The sequence below is a fragment of the Hoplias malabaricus genome, unplaced genomic scaffold (assembly GCF_029633855.1).
Source record: "Hoplias malabaricus isolate fHopMal1 unplaced genomic scaffold, fHopMal1.hap1 scaffold_469, whole genome shotgun sequence".
In the NCBI taxonomy this organism is placed as follows: domain Eukaryota; kingdom Metazoa; phylum Chordata; class Actinopteri; order Characiformes; family Erythrinidae; genus Hoplias; species Hoplias malabaricus.
This window is the reverse complement of record NW_027101082.1, coordinates 1-20081: the sequence shown is the minus strand read 5'-3', so window position 1 is coordinate 20081 and position 20081 is coordinate 1. Positions and strand designations below refer to the sequence as shown.

Genomic DNA, 20081 nt, shown 5'->3' with positions numbered 1-20081 from the left:
TTCCGGGGCCAAAAAAGCCAAATGGTCTCCTATATTCATGCGACGGGTGCCTAAAGGTAAGTTTACCCACCCCGGTGAACTGCCTAAGGTCCATAGGCCTCCGACCACTGCTCCCTTAGCGGGGCGGTGGAACGGGCCGCCCGCCGACAAAGTTAACTGTTAAACCCATTTAATTTCAATGACCTTTAGTTCCAACTCCCTCCCTGGGGGGGATTGGTTCTATATATGCCCGGAGAAGTGGCTGGTTTCCGGGGCCAAAAAAGCCAAATGGTCTCCTATATTCATGCGACGGGTGCCTAAAGGTAAGTTTACCCACCCCGGTGAACTGCCTAAGGTCCATAGGCCTCCGACCACTGCTCCCTTAGCGGGGCGGTGGAACGGGCCGCCCGCCGACTAAGTTAACCCATAACCACTGATCGTTTAAGTCTTAAGGCCGGTCGGACCTCGTAAAAAGTCTCCCTCTGGGAGGATCACCCAATCTCCACCCCCCTCCATCTCCAAACCGAAGCAAGTACCACACGGGAACACTCTGTTTGGGGATTCAGAAATAAATGTATTTATTTCGCAGTAAAACATATCAAAGCCACGGGGGTGCAGAAACACGGAGTGAATCCCGGCTGGGTTGCGCTTTGAAGAGGGTCCGGTTCAGGCCGTTTCGAGGGCGGAAAGACGGTTCTCACGAGCCCGCATCACATCGGCCGCAGAGAGGCCGGCTCGGTAGAAGGCCCGGGCAGTGATGTTGGAGTGGCACATGCTTGTCGTCACTCGATCTCTATCTTCGGCCGGCAGAGTCGAAACCTGAAACAGAGGTGCGAGGTGTCAGAAGTAGGAAGGCCGGGGTTAAGAGCCCACATAAGTCGGATTAAGTTCAACACTCACTTGGTTCGAAACAGCCGTGCGGATCAGGTTGAAGGCCACCGCGCCTCCGAGGCCCGCATCCGTCCACGCGATCCGAAGCAGTGAGTTTGGCTTGCGCAGCTGGTTCCCCCTGTCCAAGAACACGAGCCCGTCCCGGGCCCCGTGTAAGTCGCTGAGTGCGGTCAACCAGGCCAGCTCTGTGGCAGACAACCCGATCGGAGCGTCCCCGAACGAGGCGTTGGTCTTGTGTTCACGAACATAAACCACGAAGCCGGTGCCATCCGTGGTGCTGGCTTGCCTCAACTCTCCAACCGTCAGGTTGAGAAACACAACCGACCGGTGACCGGTTAAGACAGACAAAAGGCCGAGCAGGTACCCCTGGAGCATCCGTAGCGTCGACCGGCGGGCGGTGTCCCCCGTCCGGGCCGCGTCTATGAGCTCTGGGATTCGGGTCTTAGCGTGGCTTAGGAAGACCCTGAAATCCGAAGGTTGCGGCAAGCGACTCAGCTTCGCTCTCTTCACGCGCTGGCGATGGCCCAGAATCGTGCGTGCGATGTCCCGATGAGCCTTGGCGAAGGTCAGCTTCAGCCTCTGGAGCTCTTCGGGGCTGACCCCGGCGGTCTCTGGGTCGAAGGCAGCGACGTGGGAGACGAACGCCTTGGCGCTGTGCAGGTAACACTTAACGGTTGTCGAAGCGTAACCCAGTTTCTGAAGGCTCTGTACCCAAGTGGGAACGTTCGTGTGATGGACGAAAGACAGGTCTGTGAATTGGCAGCCGGGCGGGGCGCAGTGAAGCAGGAACCGAATAACGTGGCCCCGTCGCTGGCGAGAGTTCTCGATGTCCTTCGGTGACGCGTCGACCCGCAGGTAGAACTTCTGAAAGTCGTCTACCGAACGGCTGACGTAGGTGTCCCGAAACCGATGCGGGATCACGAGCTGCCTCCCCCGGGAGGTTCGCCGTGCCCGCTCGGTCTCTGAATCCGTGTCCGAGGTGGATTCGGCAGGGGAAGACTCGCTCGGTTGGTAGTCGCTGTCGACCGGCTCCGGCGTGGCTTGGCCCGTAGTGGCTTGGCCCGGGGAGGCTTGGTCCGGCGAGGCTGGGTCCGGCGAAGCTGGGTCCGGCGTGTTGGGTCCCGGCGTGCTTGGGCCCGGCGTGCTTGGGCCCGGCATGGCTGGGTCCGGCATGCTGGGGCCCGGCGTGCTGGGGCCCGGCGAGGCTGGATTCGGGGAACAGGATACCGAGGGCGGTGGAGGGTTCCGCGGCTTAGACTGTTGATAGCGACGCAGAAGGTGGATGGTGCGAAGGCGTCGAGCGGCAGAGAGAGCGATCCGAAGGGCGAGGCCTTTGAGGGAATGCGCCGAGCCCAGGTGATCCGCCGGCGAAGAGAGAGACGGCAGGCCGCAGAGAGGGCAGTCGAGCTGGGACGAATTCTCCCCACTTTGGTCCAGTCCCCGGAGAAAGTCAATGTCGGCAGATCCAAGGCGGTGGAAGGTGGTATAATGGGAAGTCAGATCCGTAATGGCTTGCTCGCAGAGCGGGCAAGCATCAGGCGTGGTTGGCTCCGGCGTGCTTGGGTCCGGTGAGCTTGGGTACAGCATGGTTGGGTCCGGCGTGCTTGGGTCCGGCGTGCTTGGGTCCGGCGTGTTCGGGTCCGGCGTGTTCGGGTCCGGCGTGTTCGGTCCCGGCGTGCTCGGTCCCGGCGTGCTCGGTCCCGGCGTGTTCGGTCCCGGCGCGCTCGGTCCCGGCGTGCTTGGTCCCGGCGGCGAGGCTGGATTCGGGGAACGGGATCCCGAGGGCGGTGGAGGGTTCCGCGGCTTAGACTGTTGATAGCGACGCAGAAGGTGGAGGGTGCGAAGGCGTCGAGCGGCAGAGAGAGCGATCCGAAGGGCGAGGCCTTTGAGGGAATGCGCCGAGCCCAGGTGATCTGCCGGCGAAGAGAGAGACGGCAGGCCGCAGAGAGGGCAGTCGAGCTGTGATGAATTCTCCCCGCTTCGGTCCAGTTCTCGGAGGAAGGCTGCGTCGTCCGGTCCGAGTCTGTGGAAGATGGTAAAGTGGAAAGTCAGATCCGTAGCAATGGCTTGTTCGCAAAGCGGGCAGCTATCCATGGTGAGAGACTGACGGCTCCGAGTGAAGGCGACCCCTTATATAGCCCCCGGTTCGTGCATAATTAGGGGTTATGGGCGTTGATCGCTCCCGTTCGCGTTCGACGTTCGCCCATCTTGGGTGTATGAAGCAATGAGAACCAAGACCGATAGCGTATTACTGCCAAAATTAGTCCCGGTTTCCGAGCCAGGTGCCGGGCAGAGCGATGGGGAGTGGTCCCCAAGGTCCGTGGGGCCTACCACTGTCATAAATCCGAGTGGCTTCCACTCGGTCCGCCTCGACCGGGTACCTTTAAGGTCAAGTCCCAACCCCGGATCTCGTATCACGGTGGTATTGGGACTGCCTGTGGGTCTATAGGCCACCGACCATCTGCCCACTTGTGGGGCGGGTGGAACGGGCCGCCCCGTCGATTGTTATAAGCCCGTTGTGTCCACCCCGATGATTCGTTCGATGTATGCCTGGGAAGGTAAAACATTCCTGGGCATGGGGGGTCGAGCGTATGAGGGGTTTCCCCCGTCCCGAAAGAGAGAGTTTTCCGACCGATGATTCGTTCGATATGCCTGCCCGGGGAGGGTCAACTTCCCTGGGCACCGGGGGGTCGAACGTATGAGGATTGTCCCCCTTTTTAAACCCATAAATTTGCCCGTGCGCGAGTCGACGGGGCCGCGTAACCCCCCGAGGCGTTGGCCGGCGGTCATCCGCCGGTCCGTGGGATCTCCCGACCTTTCCCCTCCTTTGAGCGGGACGTGGGAGCGCACCACCGGGCCCCCGGCTGGAAACGGCCGGAGGCAAAGAGCGCATTAGAGGTGACACGGATCGGTCTTCCACAGACCGCGGCTGGAAGTTCGCAGGGTCGGCCTACGGGATCCGACCCTTCGTCTTCTTAAACGCAGACTTCCGTAGGCTCCGGGGGGCGAAACCGTAAACCTTTGCCGACCTCCTCGCACTGCGAGGGGGCCAGGATTTGCGGCTTGTCCGCGTATCGGTCCTACCAAGGACCGCGGCTGGAAGTTCGGTGGTGAGCCCTCGACCTTACGAGATTGAGGGCAAAACCCTTCGTCTTCTGAACATCAGACGGCTCCGGTGGTGGCGTACCGTAAAAACCTATGCCGACTTCCTCGCGCTTTGAGGGGGCCAGGATTCTCTTCCATTCTCTTCCCTTAACGGCTGTCCTTCACGGCCGTTCGAGCTCGGTATACGCGGAGCACCAGGGGCAGGCTTCTAAGCCTAAATACAGTGCTTAGAGCGATCCTCCCCACCTTGTGCTCCCAGCCTCCATGGCTCGTGGATGCCCGTAAGAGGCATGTCCGCTTGTCCAGAACGGTTCCGAGGGGGACTTAGTCGGCCGGTCGATCCAACAGTAGGTCCGTTCAACGTCCGCGTCGGTGGTGCCTTAGGGTCGGGATCCGTTTGAGGGAAGGACCCGGCCCCTAGCCTGCACCGTCCGGGCGAGAATCATACGTTTTCCAAGTTGCCAAGTCGATTGCAGACCCCCACAGCGGGGTCGCGTTCGATCCTCTTCGCTGGTGTCCCCTGAGATCACTCTCACGGGCTCCATGCGCCCCCTCTCTTTCCCCGTCCGGGGTTTGAGATCCAAGGGGGGTCGGTCTGGTTGATCCTGCCAGTATTATATGCTTGTCTCAAAGATTAAGCCATGCAAGTCTAAGTACACACGGGTTTTGGTACAGTGAAACTGCGAATGGCTCATTAAATCAGTTATGGTTCCTTTGATCGCTCCACACGTTACTTGGTATAACTGTGGTAATTCCAGAGCTAATACATGCAAACGAAGCGTTGGAAGGGTTCTGGGGGTCGGCGTGAAATGCTCTCCCGGCCCCTGTCCCCCGGATACGTGCATTTATCAGAACCGAAAAACCCTCCCGGCTCCGGTCGGGTCGCTTTGGTGACTCTAGATAACCTCTGGCCGATCGTTAAGCCCTCCGGGGCGGCGACGTATCATTCGAGTGTCTGCCCTATCAACTTTCGACGGTAGGCTACGTGCCTACCGTGGTGACCACGGGTAACGGGGAATCTGGGTTCGATTCCGGAGAGGGAGCCTGAGAAACGGCTACCACTTCCAAGGAAGGCAGCAGGCGCGCAAATTACCCATTCCCGACACGGGGAGGTAGTGACGAAAAATATCGATGCGGGTCCTATGATCCTGTGGAGCGTAATCGAAATGAACTCAATCTATGTCCGTGAGTGATGACCCATTGGAGGGCAAGTCTGGTGCCAGCAGCCGCGGTAATTCCAGCTCCAATAGCGTATGCTAAAGTTGCTGCAGTTAAAAAGCTCGTAGTTGGATGTGGGGACAGGTCTCGGATCCCCTGTACTGTCCGGGATGGCGTGGGGAGCTCCTTCGGGGGTGACCCCCTGTCTCTGGGTGGATGTTGGGACCTGGTCCCTACCCGCCGGTGTCCTCTGCTCGCCGGCCGCGGAGAAGCCCTTAGCTGGGTACTTCACTGCGGTGCACGGTGGGTTGGAGGGTCCGGAGCGTTTACTTTGAATAAAGCAGAGTGCTCAAAGCAGGCCGACACGTGCCATGTCTGACTGAGCTAGGAATAATGGAATAGGGCCCTTCCGCGGGGCTTCGGGGTCTCTCCTTCGGGACGGCTGGTCGTTCCGGAGTGGGGCTCCGGGGCTTCCACGGTCCTATTTCGTGGGTTTTAAGGACCGAGGGCAATGATTAAGAGGGACGGCCGGGGGCATCCGTACCACACCGATAGAGGTGAAATTCGTTGACCGGTGTGGGACGAACGAAAGCGAAAGCATTTGCCAAGAATGTTTTCATTAATCAAGAACGAAAGTCGGGGGAGCGAAGACGATCAGATACCGTCGTAGTTCCGACCGTAAACTATGCCGACCCGCGATCCGGCGGCGTGAGGCTAGCGACCATGACCCGCCGGGCAGCGTGAGGGAAACCACGAGTCTTTGGGCTCTGGGGGGAGTACGGTTGCAAAGCTGAAACTTAAAGGAATTGACGGAAGGGCACCACCAGGAGTGGAGCTTGCGGCTTAATTTGACTCAACACGGGGAATCTCACCCGGCCCGGACACGGTAAGGATTGACAGATTGATGGCTCTTTCTTGATTCTGTGGGTGGTGGTGCATGGCCGTTGGGAGTTCGTGGAGCGATTCGTCTGGTTAACTCCGATAACGGACGAGACCCTGTGCCTTAAAAAGTTACACGGCCCTCCCTTGGGTCCCTGTGGGGGCTTGCGGCCCGAGGGGTTCGTCGGTCGGTGGCCGAACTTCTTAGAGCGATCCGGGGCAAGGCAAAGCCGTATGAGATTCGGGGCCATAACAGGTCTGTGATGCCCTTAGACGCCCGGGGCCGCACGTGAGTTACACTGGCTGGTTCAGCATGTGCATCCATCCTATGCCGAAAGGCCTGGGCAATCCTATGAACGCCTTCCCCGCTGGGGATAGGGGATTGTAACTTTTCCCCTTGAACGAGGAATTCCAAGTAGTCGCGGGTCACCAGCCCGCGTCGATTAAGTCCCTGCCCTTTGTACACACCGCCCGTCGCTACTACCGATTGGATGGCCTGGTGAGGTCCTCGGACCATCTCCGAGGTGCCCCTTTACCGGGGGGTTGCCTCGTTGAGGTGGGAAGTCGATCGAACCTGGGCATCTAGAGGGAGTAAAAGTCGTAACAAGGTTTCCGTAGGGGAACCTGCGGAAGGATCATTAACGGTGACCTGGCCACGGCCGGTTGTCGAGTCGGACTCGAGAGGCCAAACCTCCCCCGGCGGGTACCTTCAAGGTATGGACCGCAGAAGCCTCGTACCTTTCGTCGTCGGCCGACGTGAGTCTCTCCCCCTCCGGGTGGGTGGACGTAGCGAGCCGGCTTCGGAACTCGGGGTTATGCGAGGACCGCCTTAGGTGCATAGGTACCCCGGTCCGCCCCCCTCGTTCGCGGGGGGGAGAGTGGCGCCGGAGCCGCCCGCCGGGTCGTTAAACCAACCATTGATCGTTGAAGGCTTGATTGTGCGTGCGCGAGTCAAAGGGGCTTACTCACCCCCAGGGCGTTGGCCGGTGCTCGCCGGCCTCGGTGGGATCTCCCTGAACCCATCCCCCCGGCACAGGGGGTGGTGGTGGACGGGAGCGTACCGCCGGGCGAAACTCTTTCCCCTCACGGGGTTGGAGCGGAGCTTAAGAGCGCATGCAAATACCCCGATGTTGGCTTCGCAGAGACGGACCGTATAATAGTCTAAGGCCGGTGCGCGAGTTGAAGGGGCCTCACGAACCCCGGATGCGTTTAAACACCCGAAGGAGACGGCCGGTGCCCGCCGGTCCTGACTAGGTGGGATCTACCCAGCGCCTTCCCCTAAGCGGGGGACTTGGGAGCGTACCACCGGGCCTCGCTCATACCCTCCGGGGTGGAGAGCTTGGCTTTGAGCGCACGCCTGAATGCCTTAGACCGGGACCCGTAACGCAGCGAACCAAACCCTGGGCCTCGCCGGGAACGGTGGGGCCTAGACCCGGTCTCCTAAACCACGTAAGTCTCGGGCACCTACTCGGGCGATCGTCCCCCGGGCCGTAACTCCTCGGTCCGGTGGTGACGCCCAGGTTCAATGACCTTCCCCCCTCCACGGGGGGGAAGGCACCCGGCTTGAAATATTGTCAAACGTTGTCTCGTGTTCGAATGGCTTCCTTCGCCCGGCCTGTAACGGGCCGGGCACAAACCTCATACAACTCTTAGCGGTGGATCACTTGGCTCGTGCATCGATGAAGAACGCGGTAACCTGCGTTAAATAATGTGAATTGCAGAACACAGATCATCGATATTTCGAACGCACATGGCGGCCGCGGGGGTCCATCCCGCGGCCACGCCTGTCTGAGGGTCGGTTTACCCATCGATCGGTCTTCCTAGACCGCGGCTGGGAGTTCGCAGGGCCTCCACCTCGGACGGCCCTTCGTCTCCCTAAACCCAGACTCGGGCCTTAAACCCGACGTGTGGCGAGAGCTCCGGACGTAGGGAGAGCCATTAGGTCCGGGTCCAATCCGTCATAGTCTCTCCCCGCTGGGCTCTCCGCCGCCGTCGGAGAGTGGGTACCGTAACACGGCGAGCGGCCGGGGGGTTCGCGCCCCCCGCGCCCCGCAAAACAGTCTCGTAGTGCGACCTCAGATCAGACGAGACAACCCGCTGAACTTAAGCATATCAGTAAGCGGAGGAAAAGAAACTAACAAGGATTCCCCTAGTAGCGGCGAGCGAAGAGGGAAGAGCCCAGCGCTGAATCCCACTTTCCCCTGACCGGGGTGGGCCGGGAAATGTAGCGTACGGAAGTCCGTTTGGTCTCGGTGCGGACGCGGGACCAAGTTTTGCAAGGAAGTGTCTTCCGCAGATGGTGAAGGCCCGGTATTGTCCCGCATCCCGCCGGGTAGATCGGGCTTCCCGGAGTCGAGTTGCTTGTGAATGCAGCTCAAAGTGGGTGGTAAACTCCATCTAAGGCTAAATACCGGCACGAGACCGATAGCGAACAAAGTACCGTGAGGGAAAGTTGAAAGCAGTACTTTGAAGAGAGAGTTCAAGAGAGCGTGAAACCGTTGAGAGGTAAACGGTCGGGGGACCGAGAAGACCCCCCCGGGGGATTCAGCCGGGCGGACGGCCCGCGCTCGTGTGGTTCCGTGGCTCGGAGGCGAGTTCATCCGGGCGAGAGTGGGGGCGACCCCACTCCCTGCTCGGCCCTGAGCTTCGCCTCTCGACTTCGGGCCTCTCGGGCGTACGAAGGCTCGGCCCGTCAGGTGTACTTCCCCCCGCGTGGTGGGTGAGTCGCGACCGGCTCCGGTTAGGCTTGGAAGGGCCCGAGGGTGAAGGTAGGTCCGTCCGGAGAAGGGAGCCCCACGTGGCCCCCGGACACGGGCGTTCCGCTACAGCCCCTCGCTCCGACTTCGCCGATAACGCCGGGGCCGCGGAGTAATGTCCTTTCCGCGTTTTCCCCTCCTTCGGGATGGGGATGGGGCCCCCCCCTGATCGTTCGGACGAAAGCGGGCCGGTTGGGCTGTCCTCAGCCCCGGGCTAGGCCCGCTACGGCAATACGGGGGGTGATCCAGGCCCACAGCCAAAACGCCTAAGGTCAGCGGCTAAGTTCGGACCCCGACCGACCCGTCTTGAAACACGGACCAAGGAGTCTAACGCGTATGCGAGTCAAAGGGGCTTGAACCCCGGAGGCGCAACGAAGGTGAAGGCCGGCGCGCGTCGGCTGAGGTGGGATCTGATGCACCCCGTCAATGTTTGGGTTGACAGCGCACCACCGGCCTGCTCTCCACCGAGTGGAGAGTGGAGCAAGAGCATACGCGGTGGTACCCGAAAGATGGTGATCTATGCCTGGGCAGGGCGAAGCCAGGGGAAACCCTGCGTGGAGGCCCGTAGCGGTCCTGACGTTCAATTCGGTCGTCCGACCTGGGTATAGGGGCGAAAGACTTAACGAACCATCTAGTAGCTGGTTCCCTCCGAAGTTTCCCTCAGGATAGCTGGCACCAGACTCAGTTTTATCCGGTAAAGCAATGATCATAGGCTGCGGGGCCGAAATGGCCTCGTCCTACCCTCAAACTTTAAATGGGTAAGAGGCCCGGCTCGCAGGCTTGGAGCCGGGCATCGAATGATGGTGCCAAGTGGGCCACTTTTGGTAAGCAGAACTGGTGCTGCGGGATGAACCGAACGCGCGGGTTAAGGCGCCCGACGCGACGCTCATCAGACCCCAGGAAAGGTGTCGGTTGATATAGACAGCGGGGCGGTGGCCATGAAAGTCGGAATCCGCTAAGGAGTGTGTAACAACTCACCTGCCGAATCAACTGGCCCTGAAAATGGATGGCGCTGGAGCGTCGGGCCCATACCCGGCCGTCGCAGGTGTCACAATCCCTGATTTGAAACACGGACCGTATGCCGCGACGAGTAGGAGGGCCGCCGCGGTGGCGCTGAAGCCTCTGGCGTGAGCCTGGGTCGAGCCGCCGCGGGTGCAGATCTTGGTGGTAGTAGCAAATATTCAGATGGGATCTTTGAAGGCCGAAGTGGAGAAGGGTTCCACGCCGACAGCGCTTGGCCGTGGGTTAGTCGGTCCTAAGGGATAGGCGAACGCCGTTCGGAAACGCTGGGGCGATGGTCTCGTCTGCCCCCCGCTGACCGAAAGGGGATCGGGCCAATATCCCCGAACCTGGGATTGGGGAGATTGAGTGCCGAGAAGGCGCTCTCATAGCGGTAACGCAAACGAACCCGGAGACGTCGGTGGGAACCCCGGGGAGGATTCACTCTCCTTGCTAAAGAGCTGGAGCGCCCTGGAATGGGATTGTCCCGAGAAAGGGGCTCAACGCTCTGAAAGGCGCCGCATGCATCCGTGAGGCAGCCGGGACGTTCCCCATCGGCCCTTGAAAATCCGGGGGAGGTATAGTGAATTTCCCCCCAGGCCGTACCCATATCCGCATCAGGTCTCCAAGGTGAACAGCCTCTGGCGTGTTGGAACAATGTAGGTAAGGGAAGTCGGCAAAATAGATCCGTAACTTCGGGATAAGGATTGGCTCTAATGGCTGGGCTCGGTCGGGCCCTTTAGCTGAAGCGTAGGCCGAGGGCTGTTCTGGTTCTGGTTCGCCCTTGCCCTGAGGGTCATGCGGGGCAAAAGCGCACGGCGCCCGGGTTGACTCCTGCGTCTGTCGGTTAAAGTGCGTGGGTCGCAGCCGCGCGAGGCAGCCGGTGTTCCCTCCCGGTGGTGCTTAGGGGACTCGGTCGGTGCCGGGGGGAGGCGGTCGTGGATGGGACTCCGGCGGGGGTGCGTCCTTAGGGGACGAACCTCCGGTGCGTCTCGTCCTTCGGCCCTTCCTTCCCGAAGTCGGCCGGGCTCCGAGGCCCATCGGCGGGTCCCGGCCACGCTCGCGAGCGCGGCCTTCCGTACTCCCGTTCGGACGTGGGGGGGGGAAGACTCTGGAGTTGTGTGCGGATGCGTCGCCGGCCGTAGGGGCTTGGGAGGACCGGACCGGAGCAGTGTGACTGGAGACGGGCGTGACGAGCCGAGGCCTCGTGGATCTATCGGGTGTGAGTCTCGCCTCGGAGGGGTGGCAGCTCCGAGGTGGTTCTCTCGACCGGCACCCAACAGCCGAATTAGAACTGCTGCGGACCAGGGGAATCCGACTGTTTAATAAAAACACAGCATTGTGAAGGCTCTCGGACGGTTTTGACACAATGTGATTCCTGCCCAGTGCTCTGAATGTCAAAGTGAAGAAATTCACCCAAGCACGGGTAAACGGCGGGGGTAACTATGACCCTCTTAAGGTAACGAAATGCCTCGTCATCTAATTAGTGACCTGCATGAATGGATTAACGAGATTCCCACTGTCCCTACCTACTATCTAGCGAAACCACAGCCAAGGGAACGGGCTTGGCAGAATCAGCGGGGAAAGAAGACCCTGTTGAGCTTGACTCTAGTCTGTCATTGAGAGGCTGCATAGGAGGTGTAGAATAAGTGGGAAGCCCGCCGAAGGCCAGCACCCGAGGCGGGCTGTCCGTGAAATACCACTACTCTTACCGTTACCTCTCTAACCCGGTGAAGGTGTCGGTGGGAACCCTTTCCTTGCTGGGGGTTCCTTGTTCCAAGGTGCTAAGCCCTGGGTGGGTCGCTTGGCAGTGAGTCCGGTTACACTCATGTTGCGGGCCTCCGTGCCCGGGGCGAGTCCCTCCGGGGACAGTGACAGGTGGGGAGTTTGACTGGGGCGGTACACCTGTCAAAGCGTAACGCAGGTGTCCTAAGGCGGGCTCAGGGAAGGACAGAAACCTCCCGTAGAGCATAAGGGCAAAAGCCGGCTTGATCCTGATTTTCAGTATGAATACGGACCGTGAAAGCGGGGCCTAACGATCCTTCCGTCTGCTTTTTGGGTTTTAAGCGGGAGGTGTCAGAAAAGTTACCACAGGGATAACTGGCTTGTGGCGGCCAAGCGTTCATAGCGACGTCGCCGTTTGATTCTTCGATGTCGGCTCTTCCTATCATTGCGAAGCAGAATTCGCAAAGCGTTGGATTGTTCACCCACTAACAGGGAACGTGAGCTGGGTTTAGACCGTCGTGAGACAGGTTAGCTTTACCCTACTGATGTTGACCGTTGCTCCGATAGTAATCCAGCCCAGTACGAGAGGAACCGCAGGTTCGGATACATGGTACTCGCGCTTGGCTGTGCAGCCACTGGTGCAAGGCTATCATCCGAGGGCTTACGACTGAACGCCTCTAAGTCGGAATCCCGCCTAGAAGGAGCGATACATCCGCGCCCAGCATCGGTGAGCTTGGTCTTGGATAGCCGGGGTGGGAGGTGCTTTCCTCCCCACCGCCGGTGACGAGAGCCGCATGACACTGGAACCGGACCGGGGCTAATGAACGCCTCGGTCCACCTCCCTCGTCAAAGCAAATGTCTCTTGATCCGGGTGTGAAATGACTCGTAAACGACCTGATTCGGAGTGCGGGTGTCGTAAGTGGCAGAGCGGGTGCATATACCGCGATCCATTGAAAGTCATCCCGTCCACTCAAACATTTGTCGGGGGGAAGGCGAAAGCAAACCCCCGGCCCTCCGGAGCGGTCCAGGTCTGGTTCTCTGGGGCGCGGGCCCCGGAGACTCCGTACACCGGTTAGAGGGAGCCGGTGGCGGGCATAGGGGAGGTGGGTACTCCCCTGTGAAATCCTGGATGACGGTTTTAGGTCTCGTAGTGGGCGAAAATCGGACTTAGTGCAATTTCCGAAACTCTGGTTCTCTGGGGGCGCGGGCCCCGAGAGTCCGTACACCGGTTAGAGGGAGCCGGTGGCGGGCATAGGGAGGCAGGTCGCTCCCTTGAATGGTCCTGGATGTCTGGACTTAGTGCAATTTCCGAAACTCTGGTTCTCTGGGGGCGCGGGCCCCGAGAGTCCGTACACCGGTTAGAGGAAGCCGGTGGCGGGCATAGGGAGGCAGGTCGCTCCCTTGAATGGTCCTGGATGTCAGCAATTTCTTAAGAAGGGCGCCCTCTTGTGGTCCCATGGCCGAAGTACATGCTCCGAGCCCGGGTATGGCAGTGGGCGGAATGAGACTTAGAGGAATGTTGACGGAGCCATGAGGGGCCCCCCCTGGAGGTCCCATGGCCGAGAAAAGTGCTCCGAGCCCGGGGTGATAGAGAACCGTGAACGCCGCGGTTAAAGACCTCGGGTATGGCAGTGGGCGGAATGAGACTTAAAGGAATATTGACGGAGCCAAGAGGGGCCTCCCCTGGAGGTCCCATGGCCGAGAAAAGTGCCCCGAGCCCGGGGTGATAGAGAACCGTAAAGCGCGCGGGTTTGGGGCTCGGGTCTTCCAGTGGGCGGAGTGAGACTTAAAGGAATATTGACGGAGCCATGAAGGGCCCCCCCTGGAGGTCCCATGGCCGAGAAAAGTGCTCCGAGCCCGGGGTGATAGAGAACCGTAAAGCGCGCGGGTTTGGGGCTCGGGTCTTCCAGTGGGCGGAGTGAGACTTAAAGGAATATTGACGGAGCCATGAAGGGCCCCCCCTGGAGGTCCCATGGCCGAGAAAAGTGCTCCGAGCCCGGGGAGATAGAGAACCGTAAAGCGCGCGGGTTTGGGGCTCGGGTCTTCCAGTGGGCGGAGTGAGACTTAGAGAAATGATGACGGAGCTAAGAGGGGCCCCCCCTGGAGGTCCCATGGCCGAGAAAAGTGCTCCGAGCCCGGGGAGATAGAGAACCGTAAAGCGCGCGGGTTTGGGGCTCAGGTCTTCCAGTGGGCGGAGTGAGACTTAGAGAAATGATGACGGAGCTAAGAGGGGCCCCCCCTGGAGGTCCCATGGCCGAGAAAAGTGCTCCGAGCCCGGGGAGATAGAGAACCGTAAAGCGCGCGGGTTTGGGGCTCGGGTCTTCCAGTGGGCGGAGTGAGACTTAAAGGAATATTGACGGAGCCATGAAGGGCCCCCCCTGGAGGTCCCATGGCCGAGAAAAGTGCTCCGAGCCCGGGGTGATAGAGAACCGTAAAGCGCGCGGGTTTGGGGCTCGGGTCTTCCAGTGGGCGGAATGAGACTTAAAGGAATATTGACGGAGCCAAGAGGGGCCTCCCCTGGAGGTCCCGTGGCCGAGAAAAGTGCCCCGAGCCCGGGGAGATAGAGAACCGTAAAGCGCGCGGGTTTGGGGCTCGGGTCTTCCAGTGGGCGGAGTGAGACTTAGAGAAATGATGACGGAGCTAAGAGGGGCCCCCCCTGGAGGTCCCATGGCCGAGAAAAGTGCTCCGAGCCCGGGGAGATAGAGAACCGTAAAGCGCGCGGGTTTGGGGCTCAGGTCTTCCAGTGGGCGGAGTGAGACTTAGAGAAATGATGACGGAGCTAAGAGGGGCCCCCCCTGGAGGTCCCATGGCCGAGAAAAGTGCTCCGAGCCCGGGGAGATAGAGAACCGTAAAGCGCGCGGGTTTGGGGCTCAGGTCTTCCAGTGGGCGGGGTGAGACTTAGAGAAATGATGACGGAGCTAAGAGGGGCCCCCCCTGGAGGTCCCATGGCCGAGAAAAGTGCTCCGAGCCCGGGGAGATAGAGAACCGTAAAGCGCGCGGGTTTGAGGCTCAGGTCTTCCAGTGGGCGCTCGTTCCAGCGGCGCGGGCTGAATGGTTTAGTCCGAGGAGGAGTGCTTAAGTGTGGGCCGGATAGGTTCGAGAGGTGCGCTGGGTTCCTGGAGGTCCAGCCCCGGAGGTTTGGAGCGGGCGATGGAGCTAGCGAGGCCGAGTCGGGTGAGCCTGGGCCGGGCATGGGTGTTGGCAGCGACGGGGGTGTCTTCCCCGGAGGTAAGTACCGTGGGGGGCAAGCGTGAGATATTCCAGGCCGGGAAAAGTGAGCTAAATTCGGCAAAGCGTTGTTAAAAAGGGGGTTCGGTTGATTTTTTTGTTAAATCTAAACGAACAAAGGGTGCGAGGCGTGAAAATTGCATTCAGCCGTGATTTTTTGGCAAAGTGCTAACCCTAGTGGTCTCCCAGTGGGACGTTTTAAAGTAGGACTTAGAAAAATTTCTGACCCTCTTCGCCCTAGGTAGCAAGCCCAAAACGGAGCACCTCGGAGTGGTAAAAATTCAGAGGGCATGGGGGTTTCCAGTGCGGTGCCGTCAGGACATTAGGGTTCCTTTAGAAAAGACGAAAGTTTGGGTACACCGTATGTAACTATGACAAGCCCAAGGCTCTGGTTCGCCTGTGGGCATGAATATAGTGAGATTTCCGCGTTATCTCACTGGAGGTGACCCCGGAACGGTTCAAAACCTAAGTCGAGACTTCCATGGAACCCCGATGATGGGAGTTTGAAGCCCGAGGAGTGACGCCCTCTGGGCTAAGGTTGCTGGTAGGTTCGGCCCCCCTCTCTGGAGGTCTAAATGACTTCCATGGACCCCGGTGATGCGAATTTGATGCCCGAGGAGTGACTCACCTCTGGGCTAAGGGTGGTGGTATGCCCGGCCCCCCCTCTGGAGGTCTCGAATGACTTCCATGGACCCCGGTGAAGCGTATTTCATGCCCGATGAGGAGCACACCTCTGGGCTAAGGGTGGTGGTATGCTCAGCCCCCCCTCTGGAGGTCTAAACTGACTTCCATGGACCCCGGTGATGCGAATTTGATGCCCGAGGAGTGACTCACCTCTGGGCTAAGGGTGGTGGTATGCCCGGCCCCCCCTCTGGAGGTCTCGAATGACTTCCATGGACCCCGGTGAAGCGTATTTCATGCCCGATGAGGAGCACACCTCTGGGCTAAGGGTGGTGGTATGCTCAGCCCCCCCTCTGGAGGTCTAAACTGACTTCCATGGACCCCGGTGATGCGAATTTGATGCCCGAGGAGTGACTCACCTCTGGGCTAAGGGTGGTGGTATGCCCGGCCCCCCCTCTGGAGGTCTCGAATGACTTCCATGGACCCCGGTGAAGCGTATTTCATGCCCGATGAGGAGCACACCTCTGGGCTAAGGGTGGTGGTATGCTCAGCCCCCCCTCTGGAGGTCTAAACTGACTTCCATGGACCCCGGTGATGCGAATTTGATGCCCGAGGAGTGACTCACCTCTGGGCTAAGGGTGGTGGTATGCCCGGCCCCCCCTCTGGAGGTCTCCAAAACCTAAGTCGAGACTTCCATGGACCCCGGTTATCCGAATTTCATGCCCGAGGAGTGATGCCCTCTGGGCTAAGGGTGGTGGTAAGCCCGGCCCCCCCTCTCTGGAGGTCTAGATTGACTTCCATGGACCCCGGTTAAGCGTATTTCATGCCCGAGGAGTGACGCCCTCTGGGCTAAGGGTGGTGGTATGCCCGGCCCCCCCTCTGGAGGTCTCCAAAACCTAAGTCGAGACTTCCATGGACCCCGGTTATCCGAATTTCATGCCCGAGGAGTGACGCCCTCTGGGCTTAGGGTGGTGGTAAGACCGGCCCCACTCTCTGGAGGTCTAAACTGACTTCCATGGACCCCGGTGATCCGAATTTCATGCCCGAGGAGTGACGCCCTCTCGGCTAGGGTGGTGGTAAGTGCAGCCCCCCCTCTCTGGAGGTCTAAAATGACTTCCATGGACCCCGGTGAAGCGAATTTCATGCCCGAGGAGTGACGCCCTCTCGGCTAGGGTGGTGGTAAGCCAGGCCCCCCCTCTCTGGAGGTCAAAACTGACTTCCATGGACCCCGGTATAGCGTATTTCATGCCCGAGGAGTGACGCCCTCTGGGCTAAGGGTGGTGGTATGCCCGGCCCCCCCTCTGGAGGTCTCCAAAACCTAAGTCGAGACTTCCATGGACCCCGGTTATCCGAATTTCATGCCCGAGGAGTGACGCCCTCTGGGCTAAGGGTGGTGGTAAGCCCGGCCCCCCCTCTCTGGAGGTCTAAAAGGACTTCCATGGACCCCGGTATAGCGTATTTCATGCCCGAGGAGTGACGCCCTCTGGGCTTAGGGTGGTGGTAAGTGCAGCCCCCCCTCTGGAGGTTTCCAAAACCTAAGTCGAGACTTCCATGGACCCCGGTTATCCGAATTTTATGCCCGAGGAGTGACGCCCTCTGGGCTAAGGGTGGTGGTAAGTCCGGCCCCCACCCTCTGGATGCGTTCAAAACCTAAGTCGAGACTTCCATGGACCCCGGTGATGCGAAGTGACATGCCCGAAGAGTGGTGCCTTCTGGGCTAAGGTTGTGATAAGCCCGGTCTCTCCTCTGGAGGTCTGTGGTTTTAAAGTGAATATTTTCTAAGTCCCTCACCTGAGATTTTAAGAGAATCAGGACCCTCCTCAAGCCTCGTAGCGAGTCCGAGGGAGGTTCATCGTTGTCGGCTATGCGAAAGGGGTTCAGACGCCTCTAATCCTGTGGGCATATGGTTTCTCAGCCTGGTGCCGTCGGGATATTAGGGAGGCATTAAATCAGACGTAAGTTTGGGTAACAGCGATGCGAAACGCTATGCCCAAAGGAGTGGCTTCCCGATGGGCTTGAAATAATGGGAATGTCCGCTCTGCTTCCCTGGATGTGTTCAAAACCTAAGTCGAGACATCCGTAGACCCCGTTGATGCGAATTCCATGCCCGAGGAGTGACGCCCTCTGGGCTTAAGGGTGGTGGTAAGACCGGCCCCACTCTCTGGAGGTCTAAACTGACTTCCATGGACCCCGGTGATGCGAATTTCATGCCCGAGGAGTGGTGCCCTCTGGGCTAAGAGTGGTGGTAAGACCGGCCCCACTCTCTGGATGTCTAAAATGACTTCCATGGACCCCGGTGATTCGAATTTCAAGCCCGAGGAGGTGCACACCTCCGGGCTAAGGGGATGGTTTGGGTGGCCTCCCCTCTGGATGTGTTCAAAACCTAAGTTGAGACATCCATGGACCCCGGTTATCCGAATTTCATGCCCGAGGAGTGACGCCCTCTGGGCTAAGAGTGGTGGTAAGACCGGCCCCACTCTCTGGAGGTCTAAAATGACTTCCATGGACCCCGGTGATGCGAATACACAAGCCCGAGGAGTGGCACACCTCTGGGCTAAGGGGATGGTTTGGGTTGCCTCCCCTCTGGAGGTCTAAAATGACTTCCATGGACCCCGTTGATGCGAATACACAAGCCCGAGGACTGGCACACCTCTGGGCTAAGGGGATGGTTTGGGTTGCCTCCCCTCTGGAGGTCAAAAATGACTTCCATGGACCCCGTTGATGCGAATACACAAGCCCGAGGACTGGCACACCTCTGGGCTAAGGGGATGGTTTGGGTTGCCTCCCCTCTGGAGGTCAAAAATGACTTCCATGGACCCCGTTGATGCGAATACACAAGCCCGAGGACTGGCACACCTCTGGGCTAAGGGGATGGTTTGGGTTGCCTCCCCTCTGGAGGTCAAAAATGACTTCCATGGACCCCGTTGATGCGAATACACAAGCCCGAGGACTGGCACACCTCTGGGCTAAGGGGATGGTTTGGGTTGCCTCCCCTCTGGAGGTCTAAAATGACTTCCATGGACCCCGGTGATGCGTATTTAAAGCCCGAGGACTGGCACACCTCTGGGCTAAGGGGATGGTTTGGGTTGCCTCCCCTCTGGAGGTCTAAAAATGACTTCCATAGACCCCGGCGAAGCGAATTTAAAGCCCGAGGACTGGCACCCCTCTGGGCTAAGGGGATGGTTAGGGTGGCCTCCCCTCTGGATGTCTAAAATGACTTCCATGGACCCCGGTGATGCGAATACACAAGCCCGAGGAGTGGCACACCTCTGGGCTAAGGGGATGGTTTGGGTTGCCTCCCCTCTGGAGGTCTAAAAATGACTTCCATAGACCCCGGCGAAGCGAATTTAAAGCCCGAGGACTGGCACCCCTCTGGGCTAAGGGTGGTGGTTAATCCGGCCCCCCCTTCTGGATGTGTTCAAAACCTAAGTCGAGACATCCATGGACCCCGGTGATGCGAAGTGACATGCCCGAGGAGTGGCGCCCTCTGGGCTAAGGTTGTGATAAGCCCGGTCTCTCCTCTGGAGGTCTGTGGTTTTAAAGTGAAAATTTTCTAAGTCCCTCACCTGAGATTTTAAGAAAATCAGGACCCTCCTCAAGCCTCGTAGCGAGTCCGAGGGAGGTTCATCGTTGTCGGCTATGCGAACGAGGTTCCAATGCCTCAAATCCTGTGGGCATATGGTTTCTCAGCCTGGTGCCGTCGGGATATTAGGGAGGCATTAAATCAGACGTAAGTTTGGGTAACAGCGATGCGAAACGCTATGCCCAAAAGAGTGGCTTCCCGATGGGCTTGAAATAATGGGAATGTCCGCTCTGCTTCCCTGGATGTGTTCAAAACCTAAGTCGAGACATCCGTAGACCCCGTTGATGCGAATACCGAAGCCCGAGGACTGGCACACCTCTGGGCTAGGGTGGGGATAAGATATGCCCCCACCCTCTGGAGGTTTTCAAAACCTAAGTCGAGACCTCCATAGACCCCGGTGATGCGAATACCGAAGCCCGAGGACTGGCACCCCTCTGGGCTAGGGTGGTGGTTAATCCGGCCCCCCCTCTGGAGGTTTTCAAAACCTAAGTTGAGACCTCCGTAGACCCCGGTGATGCGAATACCGAAGCCCGAGGACTGGCACACCTCTGGGCTAGGGTGGTGGTTAATCCGGCCCCCCCTCTGGAGGTGTTCAAAACCTAAGTTGAGACCTCCGTAGACCCCGGTGATGCGAATACCGAAGCCCGAGGACTGGCACACCTCTGGGCTAAGGGGATGGTTTGGGTTGCCTCCCCTCTGGAGGTCTAAAAATGACTTCCATGGACCCCGTTGATGCGAATACACAAGCCCGAGGAGTGGCACACCTCTGGGCTAAGGGGATGGTTTGGGTTGCCTCCCCTCTGGAGGTCTAAAAATGACTTCCATGGACCCCGTTGATGCGAATACACAAGCCCGAGGAGTGGCACACCTCTGGGCTAAGGGGATGGTTTGGGTTGCCTCCCCTCTGGATGTCTAAAATGACTTCCATGGACCCCGTTGATGCGAATACACAAGCCCGAGGACTGGGACACCCTCTGGGCTTAAGGTGGAGGTAAGCCCGGCCTCCCCTCTTTATTAAAAAAAAAACTCTAAGTCCCAACGGCAAATGCCAGAGCTTTAAGCCGAAACTCAAGAGAGTTCGATCGGTATAACTGACTTGACTATCTGCCCTTAGCCCCCGATGGTTCATTCTATATATGCCCGGAGAAGTGGCTGGT

General features: G+C 59.2%; 1 non-coding gene and 1 pseudogene across 1 annotated transcript; both read left to right on the top strand.

The window, feature by feature from the left end:
- Positions 1 to 7656: 7656 nt before the first annotated feature.
- Positions 7657 to 7810, top strand: LOC136684527 (5.8S ribosomal RNA). The gene has a single exon (XR_010799703.1). It is a non-coding gene; the product is annotated as a 5.8S ribosomal RNA (ribosomal RNA).
- A 272-nt stretch (positions 7811 to 8082) lies between these two features.
- LOC136684528 (28S ribosomal RNA) lies at positions 8083 to 12474 on the top strand (annotated as a pseudogene).
- The last annotated feature ends 7607 nt before the right edge of the window (positions 12475 to 20081 follow it).